Source organism: Chionomys nivalis, chromosome 5 (assembly GCF_950005125.1).
Source record: "Chionomys nivalis chromosome 5, mChiNiv1.1, whole genome shotgun sequence".
Taxonomy (NCBI): Eukaryota; Metazoa; Chordata; class Mammalia; order Rodentia; family Cricetidae; genus Chionomys; species Chionomys nivalis.
The window spans coordinates 38,737,075-38,752,205 of record NC_080090.1 but is presented as its reverse complement, the minus strand read 5'-3'; positions in this window follow the sequence as shown (position 1 = coordinate 38,752,205).

Genomic DNA, 15,131 nt, shown 5'->3' with positions numbered 1-15,131 from the left:
GAATAATGTCAGCAGCTATGAAGGTGCTCCTCAGACTGTGATGCCATCCCCGTGCAGCATGAGAAACTAAACCTAGTTAGAGTGTGGTTAGGTAAGGACACTCGGGTCCGTTAGGCCAAGTGCACAATGAAGGAAAGGCAGAAAGCCTGCAGGGAATGTTTCGCTAGGTAAGAGATAAGCTTGCAATAAAAATTAATGTAATAAATGATGAAAATAAACCCAGTCAGCAAACAGGAGAGAAACCAAGAAACAGGAGATTTACATCACCAAGAGCTATAGGCAACTCTAGTAATGAAATTGCCTGATACAAAAATATGTAATTTGTTTGTTAATATGACTGGAAAAAGGAATAAATAAAATAAACCAGGAGGTAAGAAGTCTAGCTAAAAAAATTGGGGAAAAAAGAATATTTAAATGAAAAATCGACCATTATAAGCATGAAAAATGCAATCAAGGAGGATGCAGATAAGAAGAAATTTATTAACCAGAATAGAAATTAGCTAAAACACAGAAACAACAACATATTTCAAGTTGCAGTGCAGACTTAGAGACTGAGAAAGAAAGCGAAGTAAAGCGATAAGAAAATAAAGAGGTGTTGTTAAACTGTAGCTGCTTGTGAAATGAAAACAGAGAGATGCAGGGAGCGCATCAGGAGAGATATTGGTTTGTGTTTCTCCAGATCAGTGGCATGCATAGCCAACATTGTGAACCCGTGTCACTCAGATAGACCACCTAAACAGTTTCATGTTTAGATCTCTGTGCATGTGTGTGCATGTATGTGTGTATGTGTGCACGTGTGTGTGTGTGTGCATGTGTATGTATGTGTGTCTTCACTCTTCCAGGCCTTCTAGACCCATCCTTGCCCTGCCTTTCCTTCTCCATACCTTTGGACATCTGTCAACCTTTCTCTTTCTCAAACTTCATTCAAGATTTTAGACTAAGTTCCCAATACTCCCAATTAATTAACATTAAAACATGTGTGGCCAAGGCTATGCTAGTAATTTTGTTTATCGTGCTCTCACCATAAAGTACATACTGTGGATTGATCAACAAACGTTATTCAACTTGTCAAAATCATGGGGGAAGCTAGGTATGCTGCCACACATGTGTCAAGTTCAAGGCCAGTTTGGGCTACACAGTGAGAATGTGATAAGCAAATAATTAATCAAGCAAAGTGTAAAAATCACAGAGTAAATAATAGCACATAGAACAGTGGAAGTGCATGTAACAGACAGGATATGCTCTGTCTATATTGTTTCACTAACATCTGAGTACCAGGTTATGATTGCCAAATTGCAATAAAAAAGTCACAGATTGATTAAAGTTTTGCATAGATAATACATTTATTATAGGGTTAAGGCAATATGGTTGTTGGTCATGTTCTCTTTTAGAAAAGCAGGTGAAATAAATTTTTTATATATATGCTTCTTTAAAGTGTCTTACCTAACTTTACCTTATATCTAAACAGGTCATAGGTCCTAGAGGAGAACCTACTACAGTCGTTTTGATATTAAACTGACTCTTAATGACTTCCTGTCTCAATCTTTATCACAGAAGCTCCTTCTAACAGAAAATAGTAATTAACACTGAGGTCTAACACTTGATTTCATGTTGTTTTTTCACAAAAATCATTTAATATAATAAATTATTAAGAATAAAAAAAATCAATGTCTGCAAGATAATGATATCAAGGCATATTCCTGAGTACCACTGCACACCATCTCCAGCTGTCGAGGGTCTGCTGTGACAGCTTTCTCACGTTTCTCCTGACAGTGCCAAGAGATTGATATTTCTTTATGGAATAATTTTAAAATTTTTCTTTGGGAACTTAAAATGGATTTTATATTAAATATTTCCTATGAGTCTGTCCTCTACTTACCTAATTAATGACAATTTGAGCTACTAATATCTTGGACGTTCATTTTCTTTCAAAATACAGTGTGAATTTATACATTTTATATAGGATCCTGAAACAGCAGGTAATGTCTTGTATCCCTGTTCTTTCTAAGACCTTTAACATGAAGGAATGTTGTATTTTTTGAAATCATTTTCAGCATCTAATGAGATGATCATATGTTTTTTTTCTTTAAGTTTATTTATATAGTGATTTACATTGATAGATTTTCGTATGTTGAACTATCCCTGCATCTCTGGGATGAAGCCAACTTGATCATGGTGGATGACATTTTTATGTGTTCTTGGATTCAATTTGCCAGTATTTTATTGAGTATTTTCACATCAATGTTCATAAGGGAGATTTGTCTGTAATTCTCTTTCATGGTTGAGTCTTTAAGTGGTTTCAGTATCAGGGTAACTGTAGCCTCATAGAAAGAATATGACTCACAGAGATTTGCCTACTTCTGCCTTCCTAGTACTATGTGAAATGAATTTTTGCATTGGTGCCTACCCATCTCTTCCTACAATTGATACCCACAGTGTCTTTGCCTCTTGGTCCAATTCTTGCAGTTGCTTCCTATGTCTCAAAGAGCTGCTCATGGTCTACTCTGTGAAATCACTGTCTGTGTCTCAGGGAGCCACTGACATCTCTCTTGGCCTGCTTTCTTGGTTCACTGTGTGCAGTTGCAATATCTTGGTCCTCTGTGGTTCAGAGTTCCTCTGAGGTCTCAGGAGATGGGTGGGTTTGGGGACAGAATGGATCTTGTAGCTTACAAGGTCCGATTAGTTGGAGGAGGGATGTTAGAGCAGTCTCTTTGTCCGCTGTGTGCAGTTGCAACCTCTTGGTCCACTGTATTTAGTTGCACCCTGTGGTTCAGAGTTCTTGCTGTGTCTGGCCACTGCTCATTCCTCTGCCAACTGGCAGCGCTGCCACCAACTCAGCTGGGGGTCAAAGTCTTCCATCCTCACCTGGCCCTCCTAGGGCTGCAAACATGTTCTCTCAGAGGAGTTCCACACTTCCACTACACTCAGTAAGAGTCCTGCTCTGGTCCTTATTAGTCTGATTTAAAAAAAAAAAATAGTAGTTTGCAGTTTTAATTTATAGAATTCAGCTGGAATCTTTTTTGAGGGTTCTTTTAGATAATACAATGACATCATTTTGCCCTTTCCTTTCCCCCTCCCAAACTCTTTCATCTACCCCTGTGATGGGCGAGAGAGAATGAGCAGATGGAAGAGCTAGCGATATTCACCAGGCCAAACATTGGCAGATGATGGGGGGACATCTGGGTGGGTAGAGGAGTTGAATTCAGGGCAGGGGGAGCCTGTGGGTAGTGTCGAGTAGAAAGGGTCCTAGAGGTAGACTGTAATACAAACAGAGCTGGCTAGATTATGCCGAGTCACTGCATGCTGGACTCAGGCTAGGTCTGGGGTGTTGGAAGAATATGTGGATGAAGGAGGTCAGGGAGATTCAGTGGGCTAAACCATGGAAAGGATGTAGGATCTTTAGCTGGTAGAGAGGCTAGATTCAGTACAGGAGGGACAAGTAAATCTGCTTTAATCTTTATTTTATTTATTTTTTTTTGAATCCATCAGATGATTTTATCTTTTTATTTTATTTATTTTTCTTTATTTATTTATTTATTAAAGATTTCTGCCTCCTCCCTGCCGCCGCCTCCCCATTTCCCTCCCCCTCTCCCAATCAAGTTCCCCTCCCTCGTCTGGCCTAAGAGCAATCAGGGTTCCCTGCTCTGTGGGAAGTCCAAGGACCACCCACCTCCATCCAGGTCTAGTAAGGTGAGCATCCAAACTGCCTAGGCTCCCATAAAGCCAGTATATGAAGTAGGATCAAAAACCCATTGCCATTGTTCTTGAGTTCTCAGTAGTCCTCATTGTCCACTATGTTCAGCGAGTCCAGTTTTATCCCATGCTTTTTCAGACCCAGGCCAGCTGGCCTTGGTGAGTTCCCGATAGAACATCCCCATTGCCTCAGTGTGTGGGTGCACCCCTCGCGGTCCTGAGTTCCTTGCTTGTGCTCTCTCTCCTTCTGCTCTTGATTTGGACCTTGAGATTTCAGTCTGGTGCTCCAATGTGGGTCTCTGTCTCCTTTCATCGCCTGATGAAGGTTAATATTCAGGAGGATGCCTATATGTTTTTCTTTGGCTTCACCTTCTTATTTAGCTTCTCTAGGATCACGAATTATAGGCTCAATGTCCTTTATTTATGGCTAGAAACCAAATATGAGTGAGTACATCCCATGTTCCTCTTTTTGGGTCTGGCTTACCTCACTCAGGATAGTGTTTTCTATTTCCATCCATTTGCATGCAAAATTCAAGAAGTCATTGTTTTTTACTGCTGAGTAGTACTCTAATATGTATATATTCCATACTTTCTTCATCCATTCTTCCATTGAAGGGCATCTAGGTTGTTTCCAGGTTCTGGCTATTACAAACAATGCTGCATGAACATAGTTGAGCATATACTTTTGTTGTATGATAGGGCATCTCTTGGGTATATTCCCAAGAGTGGTATTGCTTTAATCTTTAAAATGTCTTTTGAATAGTTTATACATTTTTCAAATTTTTCTTAATCCTTCAATTTACTTTCTGTTCTTTAGTCCATAATATGAAATGCATTGTAAGAAACTCACAAAGATCTAATAAAAAGATATTCAAGAATCAGATGTTAATACTGACTACAAATTTAATTGTGCCCTATAGACATTCTTGTCAAATGTGTCACTTTTAGTATATTTATACACATTTTTAATTTCTATTTTGAGCGTCTCCTTGACTTTCGTATCAACTAGGAAATCATTATTATATTTGGGGGGGGTTTCTACTCTTTTAATTTTAGTCTAACAAGTCTGAGAATGTGGTTAATAAAAAAAATAAGGCTTAAGGTTTAATTCAGACTTGCTGGGTAGAGAAAACCGTAGTTTTAAGGAAAGAAACATGTGCTATTGAGAACGAAGATTTTAATGTTAAATGATCCCATGCATCCAAACAGTTCAGCTGTAGTCCACAGAATCTCCTCTCCATGCTTGTTTACTTGAGCCCCTGGGTTTTAATGTGCTTCAGAAACTTGTGTGCTCACAATACAATGTGATCAACTAGTGCCCTGGTGATACTAAGAGTTTCTCTGCAGTTCTCTCCAGTGCTCAAATATTCTTATCAGGAATATAATCACAATCACATTGCCATCTTCTAAACATTAAGCTAAAACTTTTATTGACTATGATTTCATAAGGGGATTGGGTTCTTAGAAACTATATTTCAAATGCTGTCCTATGGTAGGTATAGGTCACACTGCATTTGATTATCATATTCATGAACCTTTACTCTGTCCATCTGTTCATGATGCACTGTGACTTTGTAGTCAAGTTTGAAGTGATAGGTTTAGGCCTTTACTTTCTATGATAAGTTACATACACACACACGCACACGTGCACACACACATACATACACAGAGGGAGAATTTCCAGGGTAATTTGTATTTATCCTGACATTTTTATTGGTATATTTAATGTGAAAATTTTTAATTTTGTCTTTATTAAAATATTTACTCTTGCTGAACGACCAACCAATGAGCTTGCATGGGATTGACCTAGGCTTTCTGCAAGTAGATTATAGCTGTGTAGCTTGTTCTTCTTGTGGGACTTCTAACCGTGGGAGAGGGACTGTCACTGACTCTGTCACCCACCTTTGGGAGGTTGCTTCATAGGAGAGGTGGTGCCTAGACTTATTGCAAGTTGATATACATGACTGACTGAAAAACACCGGAAGTCTGCTCTTTTCAGAAGAGAAAGGAGGAGGAGTAGATGAATGTGAGGGAAAGAGGGGATATTGAGGGAAGTTACTGTGAGAAAAGAAGAGAAACTAATCATCCTGGAAAAAATTAATGAATGAATGAAAATAAATTAAAAAATATTTACTCTTATTTTGAAATAGTTCAAACATGCAGGTCAAGACAAAGACTTGTATTATCTCCTTTATGAAATTATAATCCATATTTCTTTTCCATTCCATATTTGGAACATTATTGACAGGATATCAATTTATATTAAATTTGTCATTAACTAATAGGTGTGAGAACAATTGAGTTTTTCTTTTTTGACATTGTTCATTGGTTATCTGCATATTTTATTAATTAACCACCTAAAGTTAGATTCTCTAAATTGTAAATTGGGGATGATAACTCCTCTTTAGGTTATGGTAAATACCACCAAAAGCAACTTCAACCAAGTCTCTAGAACAATGAGAATACATATGCACTCGATGGCAATTTCGTCATCATGCATACAGCTACAGTCATTTAAATACCTACTTCAAATGCAAACTTATTCTACAAAGCATTCTGATGCCTATAATATTAGTTACCTTTCTAATAGCTAGGATATATATATATATATATATATATATATATATATATATATATATCCTTACTGAAGAAAAAGTTTATTTGGGTTATAGTTCCATATGGATAGTAGTTCACTGTGGCAGGGAGGCATGACAGCAAGTGGCAAGCATGGCAAGTGGAATGGGAAACTGAGAGCACACATCATCAAACTAGAAGTATAAGAGGATTTATCCTCTCAAATCCCATGTCAGTGACATACTTCCTTCAGCAAGGCCACACTTCTCATTCACACCTCTACAACCAGCTAAGCCAGCTCTTGTGGCAAACACTATTGAGTTTTTAATATCGAATAAAACAAAACCCCCATGTGAAGTTTTAAAATCTGTCTGAGAATGAAATGATTTCCTGTGAAGCTCACAGGGTGCATCAGGAGTTAGAGCATCATAGAAAACTCCCAAGTGAGAACACTGTTAATATCTGCCAATGAATAAATACATCAAACAGGAACACTACGAAGGATTCGATCTTCGTCATCCCATTATTTGAGAAATGACTCGAAACACAAAATTCATCTTTCAGCACAAAGTAAATCAGGAGCTGTTTTCCCTTGAAATATTGATTATACCTTCATAGCAATTGCATGACTTTCAAAAATAATCATGAATGGCTGTTGTCAAGGCTGATAAAGACTTACAATGACGTTGTTGTTGGCGATGTAGTTACAGCAATGTTCACGTTGACACAATTCAGGGAGAGGAGATTTGCTAAATGGGAACTTTTGTTCCCTTGAGGGCAGGTGGTTCTCAACAGGAGGTGGCCTGCACATTTAGAGCTTGGCCTTCTGTGGCCTCCCATGCTCTTCCAATCCCTGTTGAGAGCTAGCCAGACCAGGAGGCCTTTACAACCCAAAATGCTGCTTTTACCTTTTTTTTCCCCTTTTGATTAGACACTTATCCACAGTAGCTACAGGAGAAGAAAAAAAAAAAAAAACAGTGAACTTGAGGATTTCTTTGAGTCTTGGATATTTTCAGGTCTTTCTGGCTGAGTTTCTGATCAGCGGTAGGTATCCATTGTCATTAAACTTCGCCAAATGTCCCTTCTTCCCTTTTCTCATGATCAATGGCAGTTTATTATTAAAGTCTTCTTCTTAGAGTCACAATTTGAACTTGACACAAAGTGGATAATGTACTATGGTTTTTGGAAAGTAAGATGTCTTCTTTGAGTATTTAATATTTAAAGTAAACCAAGAATTGGGGGCTAGAGAGATGGCTGAGGAGTCAAAAGCATCTGTTGCTATTGCACAGGTCCTGGGCAAAGTTACCAGCCCCCATGTGACTTACAAGAGTCTGTAGCTGAATTTTCAGGGAATTTGATGCCCTCATCTGGTCTTTTGCACTATTGTGAATCTCCATGGGGATACTTGCTAACTTTTTTCACTGGATCCTATATAAGTCTAAATAACTGTAGAATTCATCCATGATTAATTTATAAGGCTATCAAATGTGAATATGCATTCTGGTTTATCAACTTTCTTTTCAGTTTCTGGTATTTAGGATTTGGTTTTGTTTTGCCTCCCCCCCCCAATCTTCTTTTTAAAATTTCATTTAAAAGACAAGGCTGGATAGTCCTTTACATCAGTGAAGAGCACTTGAGGCTCTTGCAGAGGATCTGACATCAATTCCTAGCACCCTCTGTCAGCTTACAGCCATCTGGAGCTGTGGTTCCAGAGTGACTGAGGCTCTTGTCTTGCTCCAAAAGCAGTTAGCTTGCATGTGGTGCACAGACATTCATGCAGGTGAAACATGTTTGCATGTAATACAAAAATAACTGTCCCAAAAGATTAAAATACCATTTTTATATCAAAAATGCTATATAGAGCTATGTTATATTAATGCCTTCTAACTCTAATATTTGAACATTTTTTCATTTGTTTTGTTATATAGGTGCTTTTTACTCACAATATCATGCTAGTTTATGTGTGCTGTGGAGTGCCTATATGGATATACATTCTTATTTTCTTTGTGAAGAAACTTTTGAGCCTTACAAGAAGGTAATCACTCACTTGTATTTTGTCTGATACCTACATGTATTGGCCGTTACAAAACAGAACTCTCTACGTCAGGTTTGAAGACCACTTGACTGATTTGCATGTCAGTTAAAACTGATAAATGGATTTAAATTATATTTTCATTCTCGCTCATAAATATTTCTTGCACTTCACCTTTCTCCAGTACATCTTATTAATCATGCATTCTTTCACTTCAGGTCTTACTTTTGTAATATTGGCTTAATTCTTAGCATTATAACATTAAATGAACATCCTTATAATATTTCCCTAAGTGATGGATACTAGCCTGTCACTTGTTGTCATCTGAATTCCAGACTGTTATAATGAAAGTAGGTAAAAACCTCCTTAATATAAGGAATATAATAGAAAGCCAGGAGAGAAAGAATGTTTTTGGATCAAAAATTTCTCACTCTTATAATAAGTACAACATTTATTGGTATATTAGTTAGAGTTACTATTGCTATGATGAATAGCAAACAACTTGGGGAGGAAATGATTTATTTCTCTCATAATTCCATATAACATCATCAAAGGAAGTGAGACATGAACTCGATCAGGGCAAGAACCTGAAGGTGGGAACTGATACAGAGGTCATGGTGAAGTGAGACTTACTAGTCTTACTGGCTTGTTCCTCATGGTTTACTAAATCTACTTTCTTATAGAACCCAGAACCACCATCCCAGGCCTTCCCACATAAATCATTAAGTAAGAAATTGCCTGACAGGGTTGCCTACAGCCCTATCTTACAGAAGCATTTTCTCAATTGAGGCCCCTTCCTCCCTGATGACTCAAGCTTGTGTTACCACAAAACCAGCCAGTACAGTTGCTGACATTTTCAAGAACATTTGTATATCATGCCAATATTTTCTTAAGATAAATTGATTAATTATCCAACTTCTCTTCTAGTCAATATAAACAAACATCTGAAAGCTGTATGAAAGGGAAACATGACCGGGGCAAGGTGTTGCTACATTTAAGTCAATCACATTTACAAATAATGTGCATCATTCTTAAAGTCTTTTTAGAATAAGTTGAGAATATATTACCATTGAGATAAAAAGCAGGACCTTAGGAAAGCAAGTCAAAAAAGGGGGAGGGGATGCACACTTGGATCCAAATGCAAACATCCTAGGGAGATTCATCTGTGTTATAAAAAGAAAAACGATAAGCAGAAAAAAAAAAACTCAGCAGGAAGAAGTGTAAAATATTTACTATATTTAGAAGGAGAGTTTGGGAGAATAGAAAGATGTGTAGCTTTTGTACTTCTTCATTGTACTGTCAGTTTTTCTCTCTCTTTGAAGTCAAGGTAGTGAGTTTATTAGATTGAAGGGCAGATACTGACACAGAGAGAGACCCCGGAATAAAGAGTACACATCAACCACATAGGTATCAACTTCTCAAGAAAGGGTCACACTTAAGTGTCTTTATAATGAGTCTTTATACATATAGTACATATGTATATTATATATAGCTTTTATATTGTTTCAGTGTGTTGTCAATCTCTTTTACATCTCCCGTTCATATGTATGAATTCTTGTTCATGTTACTCCTTCTGGTTTTACTGTTGAAATTAAATGAGACTATACATCCAACATTCTTGGAAAACATATAGTATACACACACACACACACACACACACACACATATATGTAAACCATAGACAGAGAGACGGAGGAAAAGGAAAAGGAAGGGAGGAGGAAGGAAGGAGGAAAGTTGGTATTTTGCACTTGGAGTTTGCAGGTATGAATTGTGTTCTGACATTATAATTTAATCACACAATTCTAGAAACTCAGAAAATGTAAACCTTTGAATTGCTACAAAATGGCTTTTGAAGTCTTGTAGTCTATGCTGAAAGTGTTAGAATATAATAGAAGTTGAAGGCAGTGATCATATCTTCGCATTTTCCTTAAATTTTCTGTCCTAAAAGAAAAGTTCTGATATGGGTCATTAAGACAATTGATCTGTCAAGATAAATTAAATCAGTCCCCTGCTGGATTAATGAGGTTTCAAACATTCTTTTTTCTAACCATCTTAGTTCTCTCTGTGTCTCTGTCTCTCTGTGTCTCTGTCTCTGTCTCTCCCCCTGTGTGTATTACACTATTTCCTATAACTAATGTAGGATCCTATCACTATTTACATAATTTTCTTTCTAGTCTTAGTGTCCTCATCTGTATCTATCTCCATTATAGGTGAGTTCAACTCTTCCCATTACACAGTAATGTGGTAACCAAACTGTACTGGTTGTTTTTGATCAACTTGACATACACCAAAACATATCCTGGAAGAGGTAACCTTACCTGAGAAAATAGCAACAAATGACTATGCTTTAGACATGCCTGTGGAGCACCACCATGATAATGGAGGAGGGCTAAGCCTAGTATGGGCAGACATTGCTATCCTGGGCAGATGGTTCTGGGTTCTGTAAAAAAAGCTGGTTGAAAAAGCATTAAAGACCCAAAAAGTAACACTCCTCCATGGCCTCTGCATCAATTCTTGCCTCAGGGCTCCTGTCTTAAATCCTGCCCTGACTTACCTTTTTCTTCTTCTTTCTCCTCCTCCTCCTCCTCTTCTTCTTCTTCCTCTTCCTCTTCCATTTTTTCCTCCTCTCTTCTTCTTCTCTTTTATTTACTTTTCATTCATACATCCCAACTAGTTTCCTGTCCCTGGTCCTTGCCCTACCTCCTTTCTCCCCAAGATTCACTCCTTTTTTGTTTCACTTCATAAAAGAGCAGGCCTACCAGGATATAAATCAAAAATGGTATAACAAGTGACAATAAAACTAGGCATAAACCCTCATAGCAAGTCTGGACAAGGCAATACAGTAGGAGGAAAGAGGTTCCAAGAACAGGCAAAAGAATCAGAGAAGCTCCCACTTCTGCTTAAAGTCCCATAAGAACACCAAGCTACATAACCATAAAATACATGCGTAGGACTTAGTGCAGTTCCATACAGGAACTTCGGTCTCTGTGAACCTCTATGAGCCCTGCTTAATTTAACACCATATACTCGTGGTGTCCTCCACACTCTTGCTTCAATAATCCTTTCTACCAGAGCTCAGCCTCATGTTTGGCTGTGGGTCTGTGCATCTTCTTCCATCAGTTGCTTTATGAAGCATCCTCTGAAGATCTGATGATGCTTGGGCTAATAACTGATCTATGATTGTAGCAGACTATCAAATCACAACATTTCAATGATTTTTTATTTTTCGAATACTGTTTGGTTCTATCCTAGGTCTCTCAACTTTCCAGTCTCTGGTTCTCTGGTTCCTGGCCATCCAGGAAGTGTGAGGTATGAGTTCTCCTTTATGGCATGGACTTCAAGCTAAACCAAACATGGATTGGTCATTCCACAGGTTCTGAGCCACCACTGCCTGAGCACATCTTACAGGTAGGTTCAAGGTTTGGTAGCTGGGTGGTGTCCCGATTCCACCACTGAAAGCTTTGCCTGGATAATTCAGGCTTTGTATCCTCCACTGACTTCCCTTGATTTACTATCAAGAAAAATAAATCCCAAGTTGCTTTTTAAATGGTCTTATCATAGCAATAGAAAGCAAATGAGGCTATAAATCATAGTCAAATAAAAGAAATATAAACATATATTAAATATGTCACTCAATGACTTTTCTGTCTTTTTAAGTAAAATAATTAAATTCTCTGACTGTAATTCACCATTGTAACAAGTTAAAGATTGCTGGAGGTAACCAAATCCCAATAAGTTATGATTGTTGTGTATTTATTTATTCATGTATTATTTGGATGTGTTGATGCATGTACATGTAGATTTCATTATCACTTTTCACCTTAGTTTTTAATAACTTTTTTGAGAATTTCCCATTATATTCTTATCACAACATTTTCAACCCCCCACCTTTTTCCCATCTCCTTTGTTACTCCCTACCTGCCCAGTCTCATGGACTTTCTCTCTGTATCTCAGGGAAAAAAAACTAAAACAGGGAGTTAGGTTTATATTGGCCAGCTATTTCTGTACATGAAGTAAGTGGATATATACACATATACCCAGTGTACTCAAATTGCAGAAAACTGTCTTTCGTCTCCTAAAAGCTGTAAATGATGAATAGAATCTTGGTTGGGGTAGGTCTTTGTGCCCACAAGCTGTAAGAGCTTTCATGCTGGGATTTGTCTGGCTTGTTTTTGTGGAGACTTGTACATGCTGTACAGATTCTCCAAGTTCACGAAGTGTATCTTCCCTATTGTATCTAGAAATGATATTTCCTTAAAATTGCCCACCACCTCTGGTTCTGACAATATTTCCACCTCCTCTTCCATATAGATCCGAGAGCCATGGAGGGAGCAATGTGATGAAGACCTCTCATTCTGGGCTGTGTGCTCCAAAGTCCCTCACTCTGCATGTTGTTCAGATGTGTGTCTCTGGGTTAGTTACTTTCTACTGAAAGAATAATCTCTGATAAAGGCAGGGTGATTTACTGATATATAAGGGAAATGCATCATTAGGCGTCATTGTATTGCTATATTTAATTAGTAGGATAGTTGTGGCAGGTTTTCCCTTGGTTCCATGACCTATCTTATGTCATAATCTTGACATCATTAACAATATCAAGTATGTATTCCATATCATGGAATAAGCCTCAAACCTACTCAAAAGTAGTTGGTTTCTCCCGTAACATTAATGTCACTGTAGTATAAGTAAACGTGTCTTGTGTAGTTGGTTGTTATAGTTTGCAGGGTTCATAGCTAGGTGATATTGATGATTACTTTCCCCTTCAGTAGCACATATGCTACTTTGTAGCACATGAACACTATCCAGTAGGGGTTGAGCTTTCAGTTGCACACCAATAGATGTCTTCATATCCTATGTATATGTTCAAAATAAGTATGCAATATCTTCAGCAGTAGGGCCTTCCTATTGGGTTGTAGGGGGTATCTCTTTTGAGACAGACCTCTCAGTTAACTTGGCATCAATTGGCTAGACTGGCTGGTCAGAGTGTATCTGAAAATCTGTGTCCACACGGTGTGATCAGAGACATACATGGATGTTTGATGGATGCTGAGATCAAAACTTAGGTCTTCATGCCACTTATCAAATTAATTACTCACTGATGCTCTCTACAGTCTCACAGGTTTATGGTGAGTGTAAATCTGTGGCAGCACTCAATATGATCATATGGTGGTTAATGGTGATGATTATACATGATGGTTCTTTGCAGCACTGGAAAAATAAATATAAATGGATAAGAAAAAAAATGACTAACAGTAGGTGGCCCTGGGTATGGATGCCTGTAATACCAAGATTCAAGAAACTGCGACAAGAGAATCTTGAATTCAAAGACAGTAAGGCATATATGGTGAGACCCTGTCAAAAGTAAAAAATGAATCAAGGAAACAATGAATAAACCTGTAGGATATTAAATATAAAAATTGAGTAAAGGAGTTCACAGAACCCTAGTCAAAGAAATAAACAATTAACACCTAAACTTAGTTTCAAGGTAATTCATTTTGAAGCACTTGTCAGTATAACAAAAACTACACAGAACATTTGACTTCCTTCTATCACACTGGGACATTTTGACAGCCTTCATTTGGTTATCTGGTGAGATGGGGTTCAGTCTGTATCTGGATATGTCCAAAGTACTGAACTAATATGATCAAAAGTGATTGATTGGTAATATCTCTACAGAAAAAGAAATTCTGAACAAAAAAATTTCACAATCATAAATTTGACTTCGAAACAAATGGCGAGAGTTAGAGGGAACAACAATCTTCAACACAGCCAGTTGTCTCACTGAACATCTGCAGAAGTCCTGTGGATGCATGCCTGTTTTCTGACTTTGGAGTATGCTGGAATAAAGCAGTCCAGGGAATGAACAAAGCAGTTAGTTGTGTATCTTCCGACTCTCCAGGACATAAAAGGTTTAAAGGCACCCTTAATATCAGAGTTATCTGCTCTATATGTGTCAAGAGATGCTGCATACAACGAATCCATGAAGCTTTCAGGAAGAGACTGCATTGCCTTGGGGAAAACATCAAAGTAAATTAGAGGGGCATGGGTGCCATTATGGTTCTTAGTGTAGGAACATTTGGTTAACACCAATGTCACTCTGTGCACTGGTGAAAATAGAATAATTTGAGAAAAGAAAAACAGCAGTGCAAAATATATTGCTACCCAAGAATCCGACCATTATGTCAAAGAACCTAAAGATAATTAGTCTTGGACATAGGAGAATATGCATGAGTTTCTCCCAGTTGATCTGACTAGTCAATTCTTTCTTGCAGAGTGGTACAATATAGCAAACACCAGTTACATTAACACCTTCTCAAGGGCCCAAAAGGTTTTTTTAATGGAAGCCTCTTAGTGTGTTAGACGGTGTTATCTTGATGGAATAAGATCAGACTGATCAAATGGCTTCAAGGGATGGCATTTATGTGAGTCATCTCCCTAGGAGACTGGTTAATTTCTGTTCTCCCTGACAAAGCGTGTGCTTTTGAGAACAGTGCTCACAGCTGGCTGTGTTAACACTTCACATGAATCAGAGGGAATTCAGAGTTCTGATAAAAGCTTCCAATAGACTCCCCTGTATCATAAAAGGAGGCTCACTTGGAACCAGTTATTCTAATTCTTTACTTTAGAAACTAATATTGAAGAAGCTAGTGTTTTGATACAAATACAATTTTACTTTCTACATGTGAGAACAGGTAAAGAGTTTTAAAATATCTGACTCACACTTCTTTGTCATAAAGGTACTTACTCAGTTATTCCCTGCCCATTCCAAGAAAAAGCCACGATTTTAGAGTTATAAAGAGTAAGAACTAGAGAGCATTCACTCTTAAAGTGC